The 25,310-nt window shown below is 43.1% G+C and overlaps 1 protein-coding gene across 1 annotated transcript in view; it reads left to right on the top strand.

Annotated features, from left to right (window-relative positions):
- HTR1F (5-hydroxytryptamine receptor 1F) overlaps nucleotides 1-25,310 on the top strand; it is a 935,734-nt gene that overhangs the window by 269,548 nt on the left and 640,876 nt on the right. Inside the window, exon 3 of the mRNA XM_085620469.1 lies at nucleotides 21,163-21,270. The gene's annotated coding sequence lies outside the window, so the exon portion shown is untranslated. The remainder of the gene's footprint in view (nucleotides 1-21,162; nucleotides 21,271-25,310) is intronic.

Here is a 25,310-nt window from a genome sequence, read left to right as displayed (position 1 = left end):
TCCACGGACTCGATAATTCTCACTTCGGTGCCTACTCGAATCATGGGTTCACACTATGCAACTCTGGGCAATAGCTTGCTTAATCTCCACTACAGCCCCCCCCCGCAGCGGGATGCCTGGCTTTCACCTTGGGGATGCCCAGTACGGGTTATCTCACAGGGAAAAAGCCAGGACGGGTTCCCAATGCAAGCGCCGAGATGCCCACGGGTAAGTCGAGCGCTATATAAGAACACACATACATACATATATGTGCAGAATCCCTGCAACATGGCGCCACCAACGTTTGGTCTGGTTCTTATCTGCGAGACGCTTGAGTAGTGCTTTTGCTTGTCCACATAGCTCTCACTTCTGTTTCCGGAGACAGCTGTGACAGTGTAACCTCCTATGTTGATGTTTTCATAGGTTCTTTCAAGCTTGATATTGTTAAAAGTTTTTTTTCTTGATTCTTAACCCTTTCTTGCGCTGCCACGCGTTAGGTTGTTAGACCATCTTTGTCTTCATGGCTGCGGTGGATATTGCAGTGCATAGCCGTGTTGCACTCCGTCAACATTTGACCGCATATGGAGTGCCAGACGTGGGTGTCGATCTTATCTTTGTGGTAGAAGCTGATCCAGCTCACCATTTTGAGGTATTTTATTCTTGGGTCACTTTTCCGGCGGTGGATGGAACCAATAATTTGTTCCATGAATACACTGCCACGGCCCTTCCTAATGTTTATCAACCCTATAGAAATCTTGAAGTTCCGCTAACGGCATGGCAACACCAGATTTGGTTTAATGGCACCCTCCCACACCCAGTGACTCCGATCCGTTTAGGCCCTTTATCTATTGATGGGCCACTTGGCCCTTTTTGGCTGGGTACACCCCACACCCACGTTATCTGGCAGTTTAAGTGGCGGAACACAGCGTGATGCACACCTCTTTGATACGGGTGCACAGAGCAGTTGTACGAGACGTCACACGCAACGTTCAGGTGGGACCACCTGGAATTGCTGCGCAACCAGATGGACCTGGCGGTGTAACTATCAGTCCCGTCATGGTTAATACAGTAATGGGCAAGCGTCCTCAAAATAAGGATGATTTACCTTAATGACTTGCTGAAAAATTTGACCAGTTAGAGGCGGTATTTCCGAATACTTCTCCTGTGGAGATTCAGAGGATTTTGACTATAAGTTTGCAGAAGGACTTGATTCTTGAGTTAACCAATTGTAACAATTGGGGTAAGGTGTTCGCAGCAGTATATGCGAAGTGTTTCGGCACTCCCTCAATGACCGTACTCCCCACCGCGATTAAGCGTGTTCAAGATGAGCACGGCCCTGAAGCGGCTGTTGAGTTGGGGATGAGGTTAGTGAGAGTGTTCGACGTAGTTGCTGATCTAATCCTTGCAAACGTGAAGGGAGATGCAGCAAACTTTCAAGTAGCTAATGCTTTGGCTGTTATCCCAGAGGATGAGAAGCCACGTGAATTACTGAAAATTATTGCACAGGCTTATAAAACCATTGGCCGCAATAGTTTGGGAGTTAAACCTTTCGCTAAAATACCACCTCAAACGCAAACTCAACAGAAGTCTCAGTCTGATAAAGACGAGTGTCCAATCTTTTCTAAAAAGAATTGAAGAACTAAGAAACAGGGAAAGCAACAACAGAAACAAGGGTCGCGTGCTGCATCACCGATACCTGAAGCTTCTGAGCGCACTTATGATTTGCTCGACCGCATGAGAATTAGGTCTCCTGACAGGTTTTAGGTTCCTGATCAGCGTTCTCCTCATTCTTTGCAGGAAACATCAGGCTCACAAGCCGCTGGAGGGGAATACCAGGATCGCTACAGAGGTCGAGGTGCACCACATGGGCGTGAGCAGCCTCGCCAGACTGAAGGAAAGGAATAACAAGATGAATTTCCTCGTCAGCGCCCTCAGTTTCAGAAAAAGAAAGTTGCGGCTTTAACAGCTAGATATGCCACAGACAGTGAGAACCCAGCTCCTGAATTTAACATGGGCTGTGACTCTGCTCAACAGCGCAGTGGAAGTTACCATAGTGTGTCAGGCACTGCGTCCATTACTCGAGGCGACAGCGACTGACACTTTCATTACAGTTGAAACAGCTGACACTCGAGTGGCTCCCCCTGACAGGCTATATGATGTAGTTTTTCTAATTGAAGGTGACATTCAACGTGTTATTAAAGAGATTTTGTGGGAGAATCCATCATCTTCTTATGACATTTTGTTGGTGGAGGCAGATTGGCCCCCGCCTTTTGTTTTGCATGCTCCGAAAGAGGAAGAGGTGTTACTTCAGAGTTTTGCACGTAACGTCCCTCAGGAGCATGCAGAGTCTTTTGCAGAGGAATGGGCTTTGGTGCTTGCACCGGCACTGTACCGTACTCATGTGGGCTTGGGATACCATTGAGGTCTATGCCACAGCCTCAACCCCAATATCCCCTCCGGCGGGAAGCAAAAAGTCTCGTATCTGAGATTCGAACTCAGTTGGAATATCAAGGAGTGATTGAAACATGTGTGTCACCGATGAATAACCCTCTTTTTACCGTTACTAAACCCGATGGGTTGTATGGTAAAGTTTTGGATTACCGACATTTGAACTCTCATTGTCTTACTTTTGCAGTACAAAATACTCATAATTTTGCTCTTGTAGACAGTCTTGTTCGTAAAAGATATAAAACATCACTAGACATTTCCAACGACTTCTTCAGTCACAATCTGTCCCCTGCATGCAGTCAATGGACAGCATTCACAGCTGGCGGAAAGCAAAAGCAATTCCGGCGATTAGCAATGGGCTATAAAAACAACCCCGGGGTATTCTCCCCCTGTGTTGTCTCTAGATGCGTACCCGTACATTTATGATATTTATCTCACGGACGAAGAGTTGTGGCAGCATCTTTGCCGAGTCGACTGCATCATTATTTTGTTTGCGAACTACGGTTACAAATTTAACTTTGCTAAATCACACATCGCAGAGCTGTTTTTGGGCTATGCGCTCAATAATGAAGATAGGGGCTTAACGCCTCACTTCCTGGAAAAATGCTCATGTTTGCGGCCTCCGACAACCCTGAAAAAACTTCAGTCTTTGCTGGGATTTTTGAACTCTTGGCGTTCTTACATTCCCGAATACGCCCAGCATATCAAGCCGCTTTATGCTTTGATACAACCTCCATTTTTGAAAGCCAGTTGGTTACCGGAACATTCTGCTATTTTACTATCTTTACAATCTGATTTGCTTAAATCAAAATACTTGTTAACATGTTCTAAACACACAAACCTGGTGATACATATTGTGCCAGGCGCAGTGGGTTTTACTTACTTAACGTTTAATGAAGGTGACATAGTACCTATTGCATACAAATCACATTTGTACACTTCAGGCGAGTTGCGGTTTTCCACTGTTGAAAAAGTCTTAACAGCTGTTCAGGTGGTGATCCTGAAGGAGCGCGCACTGGCACAGGGGAAACGCATTTTGGTGGTAACACCATACCCTGCACTTGAGGCAGTGATGAAGGCAAGTGTACCAAACTCTAAGGCTTTGCATCCCCGTTGGATACAATGGGCTACTTCTTTGACGTCTCCGGATGTCATGTTTATCTTTGACTCCTCACTTCAGACTCAGGAGTTCTTGCAGTATGAATTTGTTCATCCTCCTCCTCTGTCTATGCGCCCGCTTGAGGAGTACGATTGTATCATTTACACTGATAGTATGGCGCAGCCAGCCACCGGGTCCAAGAATGCTTATTCAGCTGCCTGTGCTATTGTGGCAGGTACCATGGTGGATGGTGAGTTCAAGTCCAGTGTTGTTCATACGCAGGCGCTAGGTGACTGTACCGCCCAATTGGCCGAGCTGCACGTGTTGGTGCTTGCTCTTGAGTTTGCTGATCCTAATGTGACTGCTCTCATTGTGAGTGATTCTTGTTACTGTGTTCAAACTTTCAATGGCAAGTTATTCTTTTGGTCTCAGAATGACTATTGTGATTCCAAAGGCAGCGCAATTAAGCATAAAATGCTTTGGGTTCGAGTGGCAGATCTTAAACAACGTCTGCCCCTCACACATGTTATACATACTCTTGGCCACCAGCATGTGGAAGCGCACGCTGTCTTAACAGTTTGGCTGATGAAGCAGCCAAATCAGCAGTAGCCACATGTGTAATTGCAGCCGTTACAAGAGCCAAGACTAAGATAGATAATGACATTTTGGCAGCTGTTGCTGCTACTGAGAAGGGTGGTAATTACCACATGGGTTCCCTTCAAAGTACATTTAAGTCCCAACAAGGTTACGTATGTAAGAATTAATGATGTTGGAGATCGGCTGATTCCCAACGCAGACTGCAGACTTTCTTTGATAACAGCTGCACACAAAGGGTTGGCTTCGGCCCATGCTGGCGTGTCTGCGGCAGTTTCTATCTTGCAGCAACGTTACTGGTGGCGTGGTTTATATAAACACACTTATAATTATGTACTGTCTTGTGACATTTGTCAACAGATTAAACCATCTACCGTTACACTTCCACCACAGACACAACTATGCATTTCTAATAAGCCTTTTGCCTGTGTATATCTTGATCACTGCAGTCTATTCTCTTCAGATACTGCTTATAGATACATTTTAGTTGCAGTTGATTCGTGCACACTTTTCATTTGGGTTTGGCCACAACGCAGTGCTGATGCTCGAAATTTCATCAGGGATTTGCGTGTCTTTGTGGGAATTTTTGCCTGTGGCACCTTCCATTCTGACCAAGGTCCAGCGTTCGCCTCTAAGGCCTCTAAGGCCTACAAGGATGCGATGAAGTTTTTGGGGGTGCTGGTGCAGTTTTGTCTCCATACAGTCCTGAGGGCAACTCAATTATGGAGGGAATGAACCGTGACTTAAAGCAATCCTTGACAGCTAAAGTCATAGGTACTGGCAGGAACTGGTTGGCCCACTTGTATGGCGTGCAATGTGCACTTAATAATCTTCCTAGAAGGTCGCTGGGTGGGCGGACCCCATACGAAATGCTCTTTGACATAAAATTGTTTGTTCCAGACCTTGATGGTCTAGACTTGGTGGCGACTGCCGCAGCCTTCGACGTAGATAATCATTCTACTATGTTACAGGACTTACAAGAGACCAGCGGCAGTCTTGCAACTGAACACTTACCCTCTGCCACTAATGCAGCACTGCAGATTCCGGTAGCCGGCGGGCTACCCAAAGTTGGAGATCTGGTCCGAGAGAAGGTGGAGAACAAAAAAGAATTTGGCCCCTCTTATCGTGCACCAGTTCCAGTGCTTGGCGTGTAGGGTATTTGTACAGTTATTTTACCACCGCTTCCTGGTCACAAAAACAACAGATACATCTCACTGGATAATGTCAAGCTACAACATCTGGCCGATGTTGAAGAGTGTGACACCTGCTTTATCAGGTCCAGTAATTTCAAGGAATCCTGTGATTGGCGCATCTGACACCGCACAAACTGACACTGTTATTGAGATGTACTCTGTTACTTATCCCTTGCTAGTCCCGCAAGCTTCCCCCTGCAATGAAGACACTGAATATGCTTACCCCACAAGCGAGTCATTGCCTGGTTTGCAAACAACTACACTCAACCAGTCACGTTTTTCTTTTGATTCGACCTCCACCTCGTCATTTGGCCCTACAAAGTTCAGTATTTTTGTCTCTTGGCTTAAACAGACATATTTGGTTCCTCCTTGGACATACATCTGGTTTGTGCTGATCCTGATTTTTCTATTCATGTCCATTGGTTTTGTGACAGTTTTTTTCTTACTCATCAATGGTCACTACTTGCCAGAACGCTCTGCTGTTCAGTTGGTTCATGGAACTTTGGCTCCGCACTCGTCTTCTCACATCATGAAACGAGACCAGACTCTTGTTTTCCGCCTTTCCAGTCGCTGATGGCATCGTCTGGGATGCTGTGGATTTCCAAATTCATGGTCCAACGCAGATAATCAATGTACCAAATGTACTTCGTGTTTCCATCGGAGATGTGGTGAAACAGAATATTCGTTCAGATGATTGGGATGCGCAAGCAATACTGTCTTCATTTTCAGATTTGAAATTTTATGCTGCCTTTGATGCTGAAGATTTGTATTTAAATACTGCTAATTATGCTGATTTATATTGTTACCAGCATTATGGACACCATTACCTGCATAAAGCTAATACATTTAGACATGTTTTCAATTACACACAGTGGGAACATTGCCCAGCACCATTGGAAGGGAGCTCAAAGACTCTGTTAAAGAAATGTACTTACTTTACCGATTTTGATATATCCACACCAGAATCCTCTTATTTTAAGTTAAATACTTCATCTACCCCCAAGGTAATGTTGACCCCCACAAAACTATTGTATTCCAAACAGTTTATTACCAAATTGTCAGTCGGTAGTTCTCAACACTGGAAGGCCACCATTGATTTAAAATCTGTTTGGGGCTCTAAATCCTGGCAGGTTCGAGGCACTGAAGCTTTACATCGCGCCTGCCGCATCCCAACACAGATTTTATTTTTAAATGATACATTTTACCAAACTACTTCTCATAACTGGAGCTTGCATGCAAATTATTCAGTTGAGGACCTGCAAGTTTCAGTTCTAAATAACACATTTAAGTCTCTTGTTTAGATCCTGCGGGCTGTTTCGTTTGGCAGACGTCTTCTGATGCCTGCCAATTACGTTTCCATAGCACAGTCCCTGGTTACATTCAGGATAGACCTGACCCACGTTTTGTAAACGCATATTCGGTTACCACCTATTCCGTGGGTAAATTATGCCAACAGTGTTTGCAGCACTCAACACTATCGTCTGTGAAACAACATTTTATCGTTGTTATCCAATAACATTGATTCGGCAGACTTTATCAAGGGCCCTCCTGGTCCTAGAACAAAACAATTTATTTACGCAGCTTACAATGAAATATGGAAGTTTTCACAAATTGAAGCAGCGTCATGATTACGGGAAATAGATCAGGCAAATCTAGAAAAGGTACTTGCTGTTGTTGACAAAAGTATTAACACACTGTCTTCCCGCATTTACACATTAGATAATATTGTTTCATCTGTTGTTGATATTGTGCAGGATGATGTGTCTGTGGTATATCATGGTCAAAATCAATTGTGTTCTGTTATGCAGTTTGCATGGACTTTACAGACTCTGAAAATGGGGAAGGTACCATGGGATTATTTAAGCGCATCTGCCTTGTTTTCACCATTTAATTTGACAGACAAACAGCAGTTCATGTCCATGAAAGATGCAAGATACACTCTTCTACATATAGAAAAGATCGACCCGTTACCGTTCTCCGTGGCTGAGACTGACTCTGCTGTCTGGCTCATGCACGGTGTTATCACTTTACCATTCCTATTGTTTAAATTTAGCTCCTGCATGCAGCATTACCCACTAGGCCGCTATGAACCCTTAGGTGGCACCTTTCTGCATGAAGTGTGGTCCTTGCCTTACACATACAGATGCCTGCGGGATGACAAAAAGGTATACCTTACAGGGGAGTCTTGTGATTCTACAGTAGGTTGTTCCCTTATTTGCAAAAACATACAATTACACAGGGCCTGCAGTGTTACCGCCCCAAACCTTGCATGTGTTTTAAAAGGTATTCCAGTCCCAGCTATAAAACCCACTTTCACCCTGCTTGCTAACGGTAGCTATCTTCTTTTAAATAACCAAGATTGTTGCGGTTTGCTGGCTGGCATACCGTACATTGTAACAGTTTCACAGCGCGTAGTTTGCAGTAAAAATATGCTTTTTCCGCCCCTGCATGGGAAGCTCAATAGCTTAATTTGGCCTTCCATACCAACTTTGAAAGCAGACTTCAATAAGTTGAGCAGAATAAAAGCGCTATTATTCCAACAGGAAGTCCACCTTACTTCTGCGCACGAGACCTTTGTGCTGCAGGTGGCTAGTACCAATTCTGAGATTCAGGCCCTTCTGAATACTAACCTCCCACTGCATTTCGGTGAATTGATTCATTGTATTTTCATTGTGTCTGATACACACGGCCTGGCACATTTTTTTAAGGTTGTTAGCTCTGGCCTTATGACCTCCTTTCAGACTATATTTGGTGTAATACCAGCATTTATTCATTCTATTTTTTCCAGCGTCTTTGATGGTTTACCCTTAATACTTGGAATCCTGCTATTGATGTGCCTGCTACGGAATGGCTGCTCCTCTTGTGGTCCTGCACAGCCTAGGCCGGATGCAAATGCTCCGGAACCGTGTGCTTGAATGCTTTGGTAAACTGACACTGGCGACACTCAGCATGGCTTATGGATTGTCTTTCTTCTTTGCGTAATACACTTGCGTGCAACCCGTCTTCTCATGTTTACGATGTTCCTTTTCATGGGCGTTGGATATCTGCCTCTCTAAACGTTCAGACCCGGATTATGACCTGTTAATGGGTCCCTTAGTGGCACATGAACAAGAATGTTCCGGAGTTGTACTATTGGCGTGTGCGGCTGCATTTGGAGTGTTGGCACAATGGGATGTCTGTTCGGCTGCGCAGAATTTCCTACAACACAGCATTTGATATCACGCAAGTTGTCCTGCGATGCTCATAGATGCACCCTTTTGTGAGGAACATGAATGCTCATTCAGCTTGCTGAATTGGATGGCATCACTTTTTGCTACCGATGACAATGATTTCCTTTTGGAAGCTGTTGCGGTTTATTGCGCATACACTCTGATGGATTAATATGGCTGGTTCACCGTACACTTCTGTGGCGGAATTATGATTATTTTTTTCTTAGCAAACATTTTTTATCTGGCCCCTATTTACAATTCTTTTCTTTTTTCAAAATTCAACAAAGTATAGACGCTCTTGAACTCTGCTCTCCCTTCTTGAACTCCTATGTCTACATCCAATGGACTTACCAGGGGAGGGTGTAGTGAGGTGGATGGATTGACTGCAGACATTGCTAAGTTAGCACAAGCTTGACTGCCATGCTGTTGCTTTTGCACACGTTACTACATGACTTTGTTTTCACTAAACTCGGCTTGTGCCTGTTCACATTAGAAACGTCTGCCTTTCACGTTCCTTGCTGTTCTCTGTGGTTTTCGTCTGTCCATGATGTGCAAGGTCGAAAAACAATGTCCCTTGTTATTCTGCTCTGGTCAGTCCCCCGCACCTAGACATAACACGAAGCACAGTTGCACTGCTGAAAATCGAGTGCTTTTAATATTGCATGCGTGCATATTAGAGGCACTTGGAGAAAAACCTTTCCAGAGAGAAGAGCTGTGCTTGTCCGTAGATGTAAACCTTTGCATCTAGACTTGGAGGTATGGGGTTCCCCTGACAAAGCCCAGAGTTCTACTATTTTTATAATAAACTAGTTCCTAGCACGGGGAGGGTGGCAAGGTACAGTAGGCCGTTTTCCACCAGCTTTATAAAATGATATCCCCGTTCATATTCTATGGATTTGTAATGATGCTCACTATATTGTGTTTATGCATTCTGCTATTAGTAATAGCACGTGTACTGCATTTTAGAGCACGTTAGTTAAAATAAACATTTTAAACTATATCGTGTCTCTGATGTGGACAAGTACGAGTGAGTGAGCGAAAAAGTGTTCTTGCTCCCGTGATTCCTGAGAGAGTCGGAGTTACATGTTCTGGGTTGTCTAATTATTAGTAGCTTCGTTGTAGTACAGAGAACGAATGAGACACTATAGCTAGTCGGATTGGGATTTTGGGCACTAAGGTGGATAGTTGGTACATCACTATACACCAAGGTCCTGATTTCCTGAGCATAGTTCCTTATGTGTGCAGAATCCCTGCAACAGTTGCCTATGCCCATTTGAGAAGATATGGGGAACCTGGAAAGAAGTGAGAGAGGAGGGAGAGTGAGGATAAACAGGAGGTGCATAGACAATGGGGGGGTGAAGCGGGCTTTGATGATGCTGTGCACAATGAATGGACAAAGAATCTGATTGCTGTGTTCGATATATGTTCCGGCCCAGGGCTCCATAAGACCTCTGTGATAATTGCTCTGTTTCACTCACATGTCCCCAAAAGTTGGGGAGGGTATGTTATGCTGTTTGTTTTTCTGAGCAAAAACTGAATAAAGAGATATTCCAAAATAAAAAACGGACAAGGTAATGGGTCTGGGTCTCAACTTCTCAGCATCTTACTCTCAGCACTGCAAATAGTCTAAGTGTGAGTGAGTGAACGCAGCTAAATAGGAACACACACTGATGTAAAAGGCAGAAAATATTGTTGTAAAATGTGTAGCAGGTGTCTCCTCTTTGGATCCAAACAGACAGCAGTATTCGTCTGAGAGTGAGTTCAGCTCTTCATTTTCCATGAAATTACATGCTGCTTGCAAAGTTTTACCACAAGATTTGTTACAGACATCTTACTTATGTAGCTTCTCGATTTATAAGCCTTCGTTCTCATTGGCCTCAAACACAGTTTACCTTCTAATGTTAAATGTTTCTTTGTGTACATAATGAATAATGCTAAAAATGATAAACATTAACTTGCAAAAATACTGTGTGGTACTGCATTTCATTAACACAAACACGAAATACTGTTTTAAAATATACCACCTCTCTATTCAAAATGTGAAATATGGAGTAAATAGGAAGTTTAGTTATCACAATCAGATGTTTCCTAGTAACATTTAATACATTTGATAAACTGGAACATTCAGCAGTTATGACAAATATTTCTAAGCATGTCACATTAAGGTCAGGTCTCTAAATGTCATTGTGCACATTTCAGCATTGTCGAGTTTGCTTCTAGCTGAAAGAAACTTGCATTTAAGCATTCCTGCTGCCTATACGAATCAAGATGTCTGCCTAGTGCAGTTTGCAAGTTAAAAAAGTGTCATTTCATTATTAAATGTTGTGTTATTCATTGCACATATAGCTCTTATTCTAAATAATTTACATCTTAATTAATTAACTTCTTCAATGCAAAATAACCCTTTTCGCCAAGACCAAACCTTCCTTTTAAATATTTATGTCACCCCTAAGGAAGGCCTAATAAGCTTATAAGTCAGGGTGTTGATATTAAAAATAAGGATATGTCGAATTTATACTTTACATATTCTGACAAACTCGTAATTGTTGTTTTACTGTGGCAAGGCCCATACCCCCCATTGGCTAACATGGAGTTTCACTAGCCCACGCACTATGTGCTAACTTCCATTTGGGACCATCAAATAGTACTCCAAGATATCAAAGTATTTGTTACATTAAACCCAAAGTACTACTGATGTCGGATTTAAAGTAACTTCGAATGCAGAAGTGATCTTAGAAAATCACCACTTTCTTACCCCAAAGTTCAAATAGCCATTTCAGATTAACTGCAGTAGTTGTCACCTGAGGCAGCCTGCTGCCCTCTTGCCAAGAATCAGGACGTGCTCCCAGGAATGGTAAACAAAGGGACCAGTTGCTGGGAGGATGTGTGATTTCATCCAACAGGATGACCTCCTCTGCAAATGCAAGTCACACTGTAGCCTCCCCTATATATCATTAAACAATGATTAATTACAATTAAGAATAAATATAAAACTAATGCATAGTCAAAACTGGAGATTACACATAACAACTAGCAAATCTTTCCCATATATCTCAGTTTACTGCAGCTTTGCTATTAATTTTAGCCTAACACACCATGCCGCATTAAGACATTTTGAAACTGCCACCACAACCAGTGATGAAGAATCACTCTTGCAGATTCTAAGGGCATTTATACAATTCATCACAGATAAGCACCTGCAGAGAGGAATAATCCACCTACATCTGGGGATGGATATTTGGGGCAAAAATATCAAATGTTCCTCTCTTTCCTCAAGGGAAAACAAAAACTGCCCTTTGTCTATACAGACTTAGAAGAATCTCATAGTACAGTGTCGGGAGCAATTGACAAAGTCGCATATCTAAACTGGAGAAATAGTGTACGTGAACACACTGGACGAATGTAATCAAGCAATTCCTCTGCTTTGGGTACAGATTTCCCAGGGAAGAAGGGTCCTGACATTTTGGATTTGGTCAGAGAGATGCACAGTGGGATTCTTTAATGCCAACCCCACAGGAAGAAATATAAAAATGAGTAGGGGTCCCCATGGCAAAATTAGCCCCATTAGCTAGTGAGCCCTCCCCACCCACAAGCTCACAATTGAGATAAAAGTGACACCCCTGGCTTCCAGACTTACAACACTACTAGACTCGGAAAGGCATGAAGAAGGATTGCATCTGCTGAACTTGTGGTCATCACAAATAAAGCTTGCACCCAGGACGACTATACCTGCTGCAATACTGCGGTAAGACAGGACACCAGAAAGACAAGGGCTGCTCCGCTGTCTACTACGTGTTGAAATGGCATTGCTCAGAATCACACACCCTGACCTGGAAATCACACTAAATATCAGCAGTGAGCTTTTAACTCGCTGATTTGGCTGCAGATTAGGGGTCAGATTTATGTTTCCTGGCGCATCCCTGCAAATCAACAGGGATGCGCCAGGAAAGATGCGTCACGCAAGTTTACCCTTGCGCCACCGCAGATCGGCCGCATTTACAATGCAGCGCATCGTGGCGCAAGGATAAACAGATGCGTGACGCATCTGAAGGCGTAAGGGCGGCGCATTGCTGGAGTCGTGTCGCACGCACGACGCAACTCCAGCAATGTTTAGGGGCTGCCCATACCTAACATGCTGCGTCATGCCTTACGCCTGCTTCAAGCAGGCGCAAGGTTTTGACGCAGCAGCATCGGAAAAGTGACTGTGTGAAATCTTGTAGATTTCACTGCGTCACTTTTCCGAGGCTTTTTCCGATGGAACGCCCACCCTGCATACATTAAACCTGACGCAGGTTTAATGTGGCGCAGGGCTTTGCACCGTGACGCATCTCCATAGATGCGTCACGATGTAAATAGGGCGCAACGTGGCGCAGGGTTTACGCCGCCGCTGGGTCACAAAAGTGACGCAACGGCGGCGTAAAAGTGGCGCAAGTCTAACATAAATCTGCCCCTAGGTGTTTAAGCTTCCCCTTAACCATATGCTTCCTGAAGTAGCTGTAGTTCTATACTTAGCTTGAAAAGTGGAAGTGAGCCATAAAATGGGATCAAATGTTCAAGAACTTGTTAATTAACTTTTCTAATTCTAGTTTTTCGAGTACTAGGGAAAGTATGATTTTGTGCCTCCTTCTCATAGTCTGAAAATAAAGACAGATCAGGGTGCACGTATAAAAGCATCCACATGCTGAGTATGTGGTAGAGATTTGAAATATGAGTGAGTTTCTAGCTTTATCATATGAAACACCTACATCACGTTACCGACTGTGTATATTTTTTTATACAATGAGTTTATCACGCTGTGACCAGGTGCAGCACACCATTGACAGATTTAAGGTTTTGCTACTTAATCTAATGCCATTTAACAGAAAATATTATTAAACATTTGGGAGAGGATGTGGTGTAATGGCCAGAGCTGGCAACTTTGGAACTGGGAAGCGGGGGCACAATGCTTAATTTGTAAAAAAACATAAGTGCCAGGCCTCACTTCAGATGCCGCTGCAGCTTGCACCACACATTGGCTCTGCCATGCTGCGAATGATAGTAACAACACAACTACTAGCCATCACACTCCTACAAGTGTGACACTTCAGACTATTTGAAGCCCCCAATGCTATAAGAATGGCTTGGGCGGCAGGTAGTAGTCATTTATTTTTAATGTATATTGATTTAATTTTTAACTGCTGTTGTGGTCATCTCTAAATTAGCCAGAAAGCGCCACCTTGTGGAAGACTGTCATAAACACCGGATTTGACAATTAAGTGCTGTGCTGATCCCCGGAAAACACCTATTCAAATTAGGCACTGCAGGGGCCTCATTTATGGGATTTTCGGCATAGGGCAGAAGAGCAAGGCACTATGCTGCACAGTTGTACTCCAAAGTGAAAGGGCAGGAATGCACCATATTTAGACAATACAATGCACTCCTGTCCTTTCTCACTGTTCTGGCACTATTTCGGCACCCTAGTGCCAATGCAGACACCCTTGCACCCTTGCACCATAACAAGGAGAAACATTTATTCTCGTTACGCCTCCCTTGGGGAGGTGTACGGCTTTGGTACTTCCCCAGGTTTATATCACTTTTTAAATCTGGGGCAGTGTCAAATTCCATGGATGTTCCATGAGAAAAGTCACCGCAATGCCCATGGAACGCCTCTTTGGTGCAGAGAAAGGCGACGCAGTGATTTGCTTGGCTTCATAAATCTTTATGAGAGCCCTGTGTCATACATGTACCACTTTACATGGTGCAAAAGTGATGCAGAGCTCTCACAAATGGTGCTCATGTAAAGAGCTCCAATATCTTCGGGGCAAGTTCATACTACATACTACATACTACATAAATCTGCAACAATAAAGAAATTAGAAATAAGGGTGAGGAATCTATCTATACCAATTGCTGTGGAGGTTAATATCTATGGGGCATATTATCAAGACAGGCGATAAAATTCTCGCCGCGGAAAACTGCCGCTAAGGCGGCGATAATCGGCTTGATAATATGCTCTGTGGAATTCCAATTGAAGCCCAGGTTAGATGTGAAGGACATCTAACATGGGCTTCAAGTGGAATTCCATAGAGCATACTATCAAGCCCATTATCGCCGTTTTAGCTGCAGTTTTCTGCCGCTAAAGCGGCGATAATTTTATTGCCTGTCTTGATAATATGCCCCCTAATTCTAAAAATTTGGATAACCAGCTGAGCAGCACTTTTGAAGCCATACGCATCAGAAGGGCGCGGCTACAAAGAAGTCTGTCTTAATTCCACGCTGTCTGCAGCGATCGGGCCATGCCAGCAGAGTAACGAAACGCAAGGGGTCCCCATTGCAAGGTAAGTTGAAGGTCCCTCCCACACTGAAGGGTTGCGGAGACTTCCGTAATGCCCTTACATACTTCCACATATTTTCTGTGTGACTCCTCTCTTTTCATATGCGGCAGATACAGTTCACAGTGTAGAGTTGACAACATATAGAACAGGTTATGGATTTGACAGTGGATGTTAAACATAGACCTAACAGCACAAGTAACACAAGTTATTAATTTTTTCATACATAAGTGTTTACATTAGCAGATCTGGGCCCACATTTTTAAAAAGCCGATGTAATGCAGAGCAGTATGCAAAGTTGCTGTGCTGTGTTGGTGGAGGGAGAGCAGACTGCACCATTTCTACCAAGAAGTGGTGCAGTTCTGCTTTCTCCCTACGCTGGCAAACCTTTTGCAGCCATATGCCAATGCAGGCACCCTTATGCCATAGTGGAAGGGTGTTTGCGCTGAGGTCAGCATAGTACCATCCTGCACAAAAAGTATGCCTTATGAAAATGTCCTCTTTGTATGTGTGTTGCACAAGAGGAAAAAACAATAAAAACTAAAAAATATTTCCCCTCGTTATGCCAGCCAAAGGGAGGTGCGAGAGTTTGGGGCAAATCAATGTTTACAATTCCTTGTAAATATGAGTATTCATCAAAATTCATGGGTAATTTCATTTGATTGCTCAAGCATCATCAACTGAACTTACTTTTAAGACAAAGTAGTACAAGGCAGAACATTGCTCTATATTGCATCACTTTAGTTACAAATGACCATTTGTGTTGGTTTTTAAATACCAACCTGTATTTTGCTTTGTGATTGTTTCACAAAAGTAAGTCAAACCTGATGCAACATCTTTGTAAATCTGGGCCACTTTGTAAAGATATGGTGAAGGGCAGTAGATTATTGAGAATTTTCTAGGATGCGAGGCCTTAGAGGAGACTTAAAAGGGTGAGCGAGGGGAGAGTGCGCATTTCATCAGGAAGAGAGTTCCACAGCACTGGGCTGGGAAAATGAAAGACGAAAATGCTGCACATGGTGGTGTTTTTTGATTAGGGGATTAAGGTAGGCTGAGCAGAAGTTATGAACTGTGACTCCATAATGAAAGGAAGTAGTTCAGCACTGACAGTGGCAATAAACATGGACACAAGGGAGAGGTTAGTTTTTGTGGAATGAAGAGCACAAAAAATAGATTGCATGGGGCGGACTAGGCTATGAGTGGTATGTAGTTCGTGAGGTAAATAAACAATATTTTTACAGAAACAGGGGCATATAGAGAGGGAACAACATATAGAAAAGCCTAAGTGTGTTTTTTCAGTAGGAAAGTCCAGATTTAGAAAAAAGATGGAAAAGTGATAGTGATATGAGATTAAGTTTGGGGTCCTAAAACGGGCAGTGTGTAGGCAAGTAACTTCTGAACAACCCTGTACAAAAGAATGATTCTGACAGGCTTTCTTTGGTGACAAATATCAATCTATGACCACAAGGAGACATAGTAAACTAATATATTTTCAGATTTTTTATCTATTTAGAAAGTATGGGCCTCATTTACAATATTTTTACGCACAGCAGCGCAGCAAGCCTTACTCCTGTGCTGCTGTGCGTCAAAATAAAAGGGCAGGAATGCACCATATCTACAACATACGGCGCATTCCTGTCCTTCTCACCCGCGCCGGCGCACAAGCAACAGCCGTGCACCAGCACAGACACCTTTGCGTCATTCTGCAAGGGTGCCTGCACTGAGGGGATGATTGTTTTTGTGCAGGAAGGGACACCTTCCTGCACAAAAACAATAATTGAAGGCATTTTCCTCTTTCCGTGTGTGCTGCAGAATGCGTGAAAGGGAAAGATATGTACCAAGGCAATTAAAAGTCTTGACGGGTGACTTTACATGGCCTTGTAAATATGGGAAAGCCCATTGCGCTGCTGGTGCGCCCATAAAAGTGCAAAGGTTACGCAATGGGCTTGTAAATAAGCCCTTGCCTTTCTAAGTCAGACCTCCCTTCTCCACATTGTCTATTTCTAAAGAGCAGAGGGCCCATACACACACACCGTTTTGTTATTTAACAGACATGTATGGACATTGAATAGATTTGGGGCCCACACATGTTTAAAAACAGGTGGGCAGGCCAGTGATTTCATAGTTAAGGGTCACAGATATACTGGTGTGTGTGTCGCTAATACATCCACTCCATGATGCGTTTTTTACCCTGCGGCCACAGGTTCAAATCCCAGCAGGTCCACTCAGCCTTTTCTCCTTCAGAGGTAGATTTGTTATTTTACTGTTACAAACATACATTCTTTTATGTGAAAACCTTTGGTGACCAATATCAACTCCCAGACAACATGGAAACTGAACCAAATGATGCGTTGTTTTAATTAATTATTAGGCAATGCTATGGGTAAACAGGCCTTCGCCTGTTGTTTGGCCATTCAGGAACCTTTCAGTATGTTTTTATAGTTGTTCACAAAAAAGGTGTTTTTTTCTTTTACATCGCTTACAAGTGAGCAGGTTAATGGAAAATATGGATGCAGTCTCTCAAATTCATGTATCTCTCATGAGTGTATTCTTGTTTCTTTTCTTATATTTGTAACTCCAACAGGTGCTAGGAGAGAAGTAGCACAGGCTAGTCATTTTAAACGGAACTCTTGTAGAAATCTTGTTTGGGTACATTTGATGTGTGACAAATGTGAACATAAGGGCCCATATTCCATATGGAGCGCATTCCCCTTGTCTGTTTAAAGACACCTTTAGCTGGGTGTGCTAGGCGCCAGTAGCGGGCATTGATACAGTGGCATGTGTGGGACAGGGGGGCACATGGGGAGCGCGGATGGACAAGACAAAAAAAGAATACATGGAAAACCACTTACCTGTGGGCATATCAACAAGGGCTTTATCTCTGCTTTTTTGGCTTTAAAAGCCAAAAAAGGAGAGATAAAACTAGCGCCCTATCAACAACAGGGTGCTAACATGCAAATTTGCATTTTAGCACCCTTTTACTCTATGCTTCCCCTTGCATCTCTAATGAGATGCAAAGGGGGCGTTCCAGAGTAAAATAATAGGAGAAATGTCGCTAAGCGACATTTCTCCTATTATCAAGAATGTCGCTAACCCTGTTAGAGACAAAAAAAGCAGCGCTAACCGCGGTTAACGCTGCTTTTTTACGTCTGGTATTTTTCTGACTTAGCCATGATATCCTATGGAAGGAGGATATCATGGCTAAGTTTGCCTGTCCCTATCAACAATCTAACGTGAGATTATCGCTGGGTTTCCAGCGATAATCTCACGTTAGCCTGTTAGCGTGAGGATTTTTATCGCTATTGAGATAAGCGTTGCTAATAGCACGCTATCTCAGCGATAAAAATTCACGCTAGCCGGCGATAATTATCCTAGCGCTAAGTGCGCTTAGAGATAATTATCGCCGGTTGTTGTTGATATGCCCCCTACATCGCTGCGGGCGCAGGTTTCCAGAGTGCACTGCGACAATGCTGACGCTGTTATTTTGCTGCTGAAAGCAGAGCCAGGATTGGCCTGAGCGCCGAGGATTTGTGCTCCCAGTTAGCCTGGGAGCCTCTGCCCGCTCTCTCCCACCCGACAGTGCAGCTGGGGTTGGAGAGAGCTTCAATGCTCATGTCCGTGTGGCCGGCCTGAGATGGCCGGTCAAACCGTCATGCGCACTGATGATAGTGCCCATCACTCCCTTTCAGTGCCTATCTTCCCCTGGCCCCTCCTCCAAGACTCCACAGTAGGAGAAACACAAAAGCTGGTTTATTATCGTTTTATTTTTCCAGTTTTGCAGCTGCTGCTGGCGAGGGGAGTGACGCTCCTCTGCCATAGCGGAGGAGCCACTGCTGCCAGGCATAGACTGGGTCAGTGCACCCTATCACAATGAATGCACAAATGTGTTTGCACTGGGAATAGGACATTCGTGAAAAGCAGACCAGCTGTTTAAAGCAGTTAGTATGCCTTTCACTGTTCAGGTAGCAATCTTGCCTGCATTTTGAAGGCGGACAGAGATCAACTTTCTGGTGAAAGCAGTGAGTGACTGCTCTCACCTGCAGCTGGACATGGGGGGTTCCAGGTGACCCTCATACCCCATTATAGGGAAGCCTCTGGATGCACAGGCTCTGTGCTACCTCTATATGGTGCACAAACTATGTGCATCCTGATGGCCACTTGTCTCTTGCACCTACATCTATTACACGGAGCAATGGCAAAGCATGCCTTTATATCCATGGTGCTGTGCTCTATTTCACAGATGAAGAAGTGAAAGCATGTTTGGCCCCTTCTATAATTCCAAGATCTATTATTTCACAGAAACAACTTAACCCTTCCCCCACCCCTACTCTGGGATTTGGTTATGAGAAACAAAACACTGGTTAAACGGACAAAAGAACATGGCAGGGCATCTGACATTGATATATTATTAAAGAACAAAACACATAGTCCTATCTGGATTTGATTAGGATAACCAACTGTTTTGAAAAAACTTTCATGAATTGAAACACAAAAGATAGGGCTTTAGGAATTGCCTATTTTTCAAAAAGTTTTTTATTTGTTTGTTTTAAACATTATTTAATTGTGTGATAAAGACAGACATTCCTGGTGCAAACATATATATATACACAATATGAATAACAATCAAAGACATTAACCGCACCCTAGACACATTAAACATTCAATCTTCTACCATACTTGGCCAATCCATTCATACACAAAACAACTGACTCATACTTCACTAAACTGAAAGGTCCTAACACAACTACTCCTTATTGAACACAGATAGTTTATCCGTGTTAGGCTTTTTAAGACAGTTAATTTCTTAATAAACACTTTTAAACCCAAAGAAAACTTCAAGGGCAGGACTTTTTATATATGGAGTGTGTAAAGGACCGACTGGTCGACTGGTCTACGCGTTTCAAACCTCTAGCATTATGAGGTTCTCATCAGGACCAATGTAATCGGAAAATATATGGTCTCAGCCTGCTTTAAATCCAAAGAATGTTTCAATCAGCTGGTGCCTGGAGCCTGCGATTTTAGCTGGTCAACGAGTATGGCGGGCATATGTTCCCTTTGATTTTTTCATCGTGGTCGGGCTGTGAATGCTTCTACCAAAAGAGGCTGGTAACGATGTCTTTACGTCGTTCCCACCGTCCAACGAAGCCATAAACAGGAACCGGGGGTATAATCCGTCGGGCTCAGTCCTGCTGGTTTTTTGAGCCAAAGCCCTGTGTTGGTTTATAGATTGATATATTATTGACAGTGCTCCCACTATATCACAGCGAGCATCTTTGACGAACAAGACCTCTTAGAGTGGTAGGATTTCCTAAATGCAATGGGCGCTCTCTCGTGGGGTAGGAGCAGATGGTGCTTTGGCCACTCTGACAGTACGGTGGACTATCCATCCACCTCAAAGTATGTCTTTAGTCAAATCAGAAGCTGGTGTGATATTGTGCATATAATGAGATCGCAATGCGGCAACCTGCATGGACATATGCTCTTTACAGCACCGACTAAGATAGTTTATAAATATGCATGCTAATGTGTACTGTTATGTGTGTATGTGCAATATGAAAACTGAAATGACAATGTGTGCTTTACAAGCTAGAGATCTGTCAATGTATGACATGGATGGCATGGAAACCTCTTCTTGGTAAACAGGGTATCTGGGTGCTGTATATCTTGCTATCAGAGTGTTCCCCATGGCAGTAGAATGGATGCCCTAAGTTCCACAATTGCCATGGAGTACAAAAAGAGAGTTGTCTTTATGTGACTGACATGAAAATTTATTTCAAGGAATTGAAACTGGGGATTAATTTTGCCATGAGAGCGTGGTCTTGTCTCACTTGGTTACTCTTACCTTGTACTTTAGTCACTCCCTGTCATACAATTGAAGTAATACTTTAACATATGCAAACAGTTTTTAGATAATATAGTTACTCGTAATAACAACTTAATATCCAGCTGGCAGTTATAGCTCAGATGATTACCTAATTTTGAGTAATGACCAGCTTCTAACTTCACATTACCTTTTCTATCGGTTCCACAAACAGTTCTTTCCACAAAAAATCACAGCACATTGTACTAAATGTTGTTTTTGGGCTTTGATCTCGTTGCAAAATTGATGTACATTCATTTCAAGTTTTTTGGTGTTAGTTTTGATAGGAGAGATTGTGGTAAGCTTATTTACATTAAATGAATTTCTCAAAGTAACATGCCCGAAACAACCCTTATGCCAGGAAAAGTACATTCATGTTAGTTTGATTGTCTTTACATTCAGTTCTAAGTTCAGATCTCATTTTTGTTTGTCCTCTAAAAATCTGTTTATGCTCTTATCCCTATTCTAGACCGACAATGATATTGGCAAATGCACCTAATGTGTGTCCTTGTACTCCTCCAAAACATGGATCAATGACAGAGTACACCTTGCTTCAGGAGCCATGATTGCAAATCAGGTATATTCATTTTCTTCTGCTTTTTATACATCAAAGGGCAGCATGGCTGCTATTAAATCTTGCTGCATTTCAACATCTTGCAAGAGTGTGATTTTGATGTGATCTTTAGAAAGTATTAAGTATCAGTGGCAACTTGTGTCCCATAAATACATTGATTCAGCATTTCTGGGCCCATAAGGTGATTCTAGAGGGTGGATTTAAGTCCCCTCAATTTCTGGATCACTCTGTCATTTACTTACTCTCTACGTTGGTCCTCCAATGGATATTTCATACATCGCACATAGAGGAAAGAGGGTTATCATCATGTGTCTGATCAATGTTTAATTTAAATCAAAAGTGCAACTAATTTGGTAACACAATGAGGACCAGTAATTGGTAGCCAAGTTCAAAGGTGTTTATTACAAATTTGTGATCAGATTAAAATGGATCACTTTCAAGACCATGCTATACAAGTATAAAATTGCAACAGGAAGGCCAAGCCTTCTAAAGAAGTTAGGGCAAACTAGAATTAAACAAACGAGAAGTTCTGCTGCTGCACTACAAAACAATGGTATAAGAATCCGATGGTTGGAAAACAATCTTATTTTATCTTTTCTATACATTAGCAAATTAGCTCTCCCAAGCACAGACCAACGCACAGAAATAATAAGAGTTCAGGAATCAAAGAGCTCAACAGAAAATGATAGGGATAAGGCATAAGAGTATTGGCAACACCAACAGTAGCATTGCAGAAGCTTGGACAGGAGTATGCAATAAGTCGGTAATACGTGTCAGTCTAAACCACACTTAACTGAAATCACAGGACATAGGGGATTGTCTTACAGAGTCTATTCAAAGGCAATGTGGATTTGGGTCATGATTCGGGTAGCGGTCCAAGAAAGGTTCTGCATACGACATGCAGAAAAGGGGCTCAGCAAAGAAAGTTTGAATTTGTCTGCAGGATTCAGGCAAGTCTAAACAGACAGCAGCTCCAAGCAAAAATGTCTGAGAGATTCTTCTCCTATACAACAAGGTGATTGATATGTTATAGTCCTCAAGTTCGTGGGGTACCACCCCTTTGATTGCATCATAAATAGACTATACATTGCAATCTGCAACATTAGAGAAAAATCCCACACTGGACATGGGAACACCGTCTTGATTACACACTCAGACTAGAGCACAATAGTCTTTTATTTAGTCACAGGTTTCTCATGTGCTTGTAGTTGGATTCCTTTCCCAGACATATATCTATTGTTGTCACAAGAAATGTATCTATTCAAACTAGCAATACATAACACTTGCGAAAAGAGCAAGTCAGCATAATTCGGGCGCACAATAAATTGTATAGAGAAGATCAGGCCTTTGAGAATAATGTTAACCTAAGACATTAACAAACAATGCACATTTAATATGCATGTGCACATTAAGCATATACAAATATAATATTCCTTTGGTACTTTTAGTTCATGTGGCATAAATCACACAATAAGCAATGAAACTTCACAATAGCAAGAATGCCTTGGAACTACATTGAAAACACATGCATGTAACATTAACACATACATTGAATAAGCTTTATCGTTTGACCTGTACTAATATCCTACACACATAAGGATCAATAAAGCTATAAATGACATTCCTAACATTTGCACAAACAGCATAGCACACATTTATGAATCGCATGGAAGGTTTCAGCACTGAAGTAAAGAGGATGGTTTTTGGAACAATTACACATTTCTTGTCCTCATCTTTGCATGATAGTATATGTTAACAGTAGCAGTCACTTGTATTAAGAAGGGGTGGGGCAGGAGAGGGGGAATACAAACAAAAAAAAAGAACATATACGAATTTTCGCTGACATGCTCCGACAGCCGCCAACTATTCCCGAACCTTGCTGCCCGAACGTCCAGGAACTGCTGCACACTGCGTAGGCTCCCAGCATGCGAGCACCACTGGGATTGGTCTGAGCTCCTCGGTACGGCACTCAGACATATACTGGGAGCTTGTGTTGGTTTCTCTACTCAGCTGTCAACACAGCTAGGTGGAGAAAGGCTAAGTGCACCTGATGGTTTGGCCAGCCCCAGAAGGACGGCCAAACCATTGTGCACACTTGGCAGTGCCTATCACTGCCCCCTCCTCCGTGGTGCTGTAGCTGCAGCATCAGTATGGGAGCCCATGCCCCTCACTCGTCTCGCAGTTTGCAGAGATAAAAATAAAATGATATTAAAAATGTTTTATTATAATTTTATGTTTGTAGTTGCCTCTGCTGGCTTTCAGCAGGGAGGCTATGCTCCTTTACATCGCATGCCATTACAACACAGCCATTACAATGCATGTCACTACAATGCATGCCATTACAACGCAATATAAGGTAAATAATGGGAAACAGTAATTTTTACACCTACACTATCCAACACTTAACCTACTATTGCTCTCACTGTAGTGGGAATAGTAATTTTGACCCCTACACTATCCAACACTTACCCTACTGATGCACTCACTGGAGTGGGAATATTCATTTTTACCCCTAGACTATCCAACTCTTACCCTACTGTTGCACTCACTGGAGTGGGAATAGTAATTTTTAACCCTACACTATCCAACACTTACACTACTGTTGCCCTAAAAGTATTATGCGTTGTAATGGTATGCATTATAATGGAATGCGTTGTAAGTGTAGTTTCAAAAAATGCGTTGTGATGGCATGCATTGTAAAATCATGCATTGTAATGGATGTTGCGATGTAAAAACCGCGTTGTAAACGTTTGCGTTGTAACGTGTCCTATTCCATGTCAGTCACTGTATTTATGCACTTGAATAGGGCCTGTTTCCCTTGAACAATGCTGTCTCAACCTCCTGTGGTCATGCTGCCCCAGAGAGGACAGAACTGGTTTGGACTTGGCTCAGAGACCCTGGCCGCAAGAGAACAAAGACAAAATATGGTCTAAGTAGTGGACCTTAAACCCCAGAACTTTAGATTCATTCTGGACTCAAGAGAAACCTTTGACAAGAAGAAGAGCTGGAGAAATGTGAGGAGGAGGCCTGTCCCTTTGCTGTGTGCAATGGGGGATTGGCCTGCAGTTGCTGCTTCTGCTAAGGAAAGGACAAAGACTGGAACTTTTCTGAGAAACCTCCTTGAAGAAGAATCTCCAAGGGCTTGTGTGTGGTGGCCTCCTGTTCTGAAGTATCAGGGACAAAAAGACTTCATCAGCAGCTCCCCTGAACTCCATTGCAGAGAGTTCTGACCTGCCAGGAGGTACCTATTCAAGTCAAGTCAATATAACTTTATTTCGGAGAAGATCTCCATAAAAGATACATAAAATTATACAATTATAATACTGTTAAAATGTTTAAAAAGAAACATGCGTGAAATGGATTAAAAGATAATTTAGAATGTTTAAAAACATTTAGAACCAGGACATCTATATGGCCACTCATTACAACAAACACATACAATTTGAGCCAGTACAAATGAATCAAGTAAGCGTTTTCCATTTTTGGGCCTGTGGAGGTTGTTCCTGCTGTTGGGAGCTAACAGAAACCTAAGAGAAGCCAGAAAAGCAATCCCCGATGCCATCAGTGATGCCTCTGTGATGCAGCGACCTGTGCTGAGGCCAGTGGCACTGATTGTGAAGTGCATGACGCACCTCCCCGCCAGCACCACAACTCCGACGCCCCTCGGACATCTGCAGTTATCAGCCTTCCTGACACCAGCGCTCGCACCGACTCCGTCACTGCCAGCGCCTGCATCCAGTGGCGCCTATAACCGCGGTGGTGACTCCATTAACTCCCCAACTTTGCATCACCTCACCAGAACCAATGCCTCACCCCCAACACAAAACGGCTTCTCCTGAATTTGACACTTCGCCTCCTCGGGGACAGAGCTCCTCACCTCTCCTGTGGCAGTCAGGGAGCCGGCCTCAACCTCAGCATCAACACCTCACCCCACAATGCCCTGCATCATCATAGACTTTGTTTTCCAAGGTACTGTTGGATTGGGGGCCTTGTAAGTCTGTGCATGACGCTGCGCACCTCGTGTTCAGCACCAAACTTTGGAT

This window comes from Triturus cristatus, chromosome 8, assembly GCF_964204655.1.
Source record: "Triturus cristatus chromosome 8, aTriCri1.1, whole genome shotgun sequence".
Taxonomy (NCBI): Eukaryota; Metazoa; Chordata; class Amphibia; order Caudata; family Salamandridae; genus Triturus; species Triturus cristatus.
The sequence above is the reverse complement of the archived record's forward strand: the minus strand, read 5'-3'. Positions and strand labels throughout refer to the sequence as shown.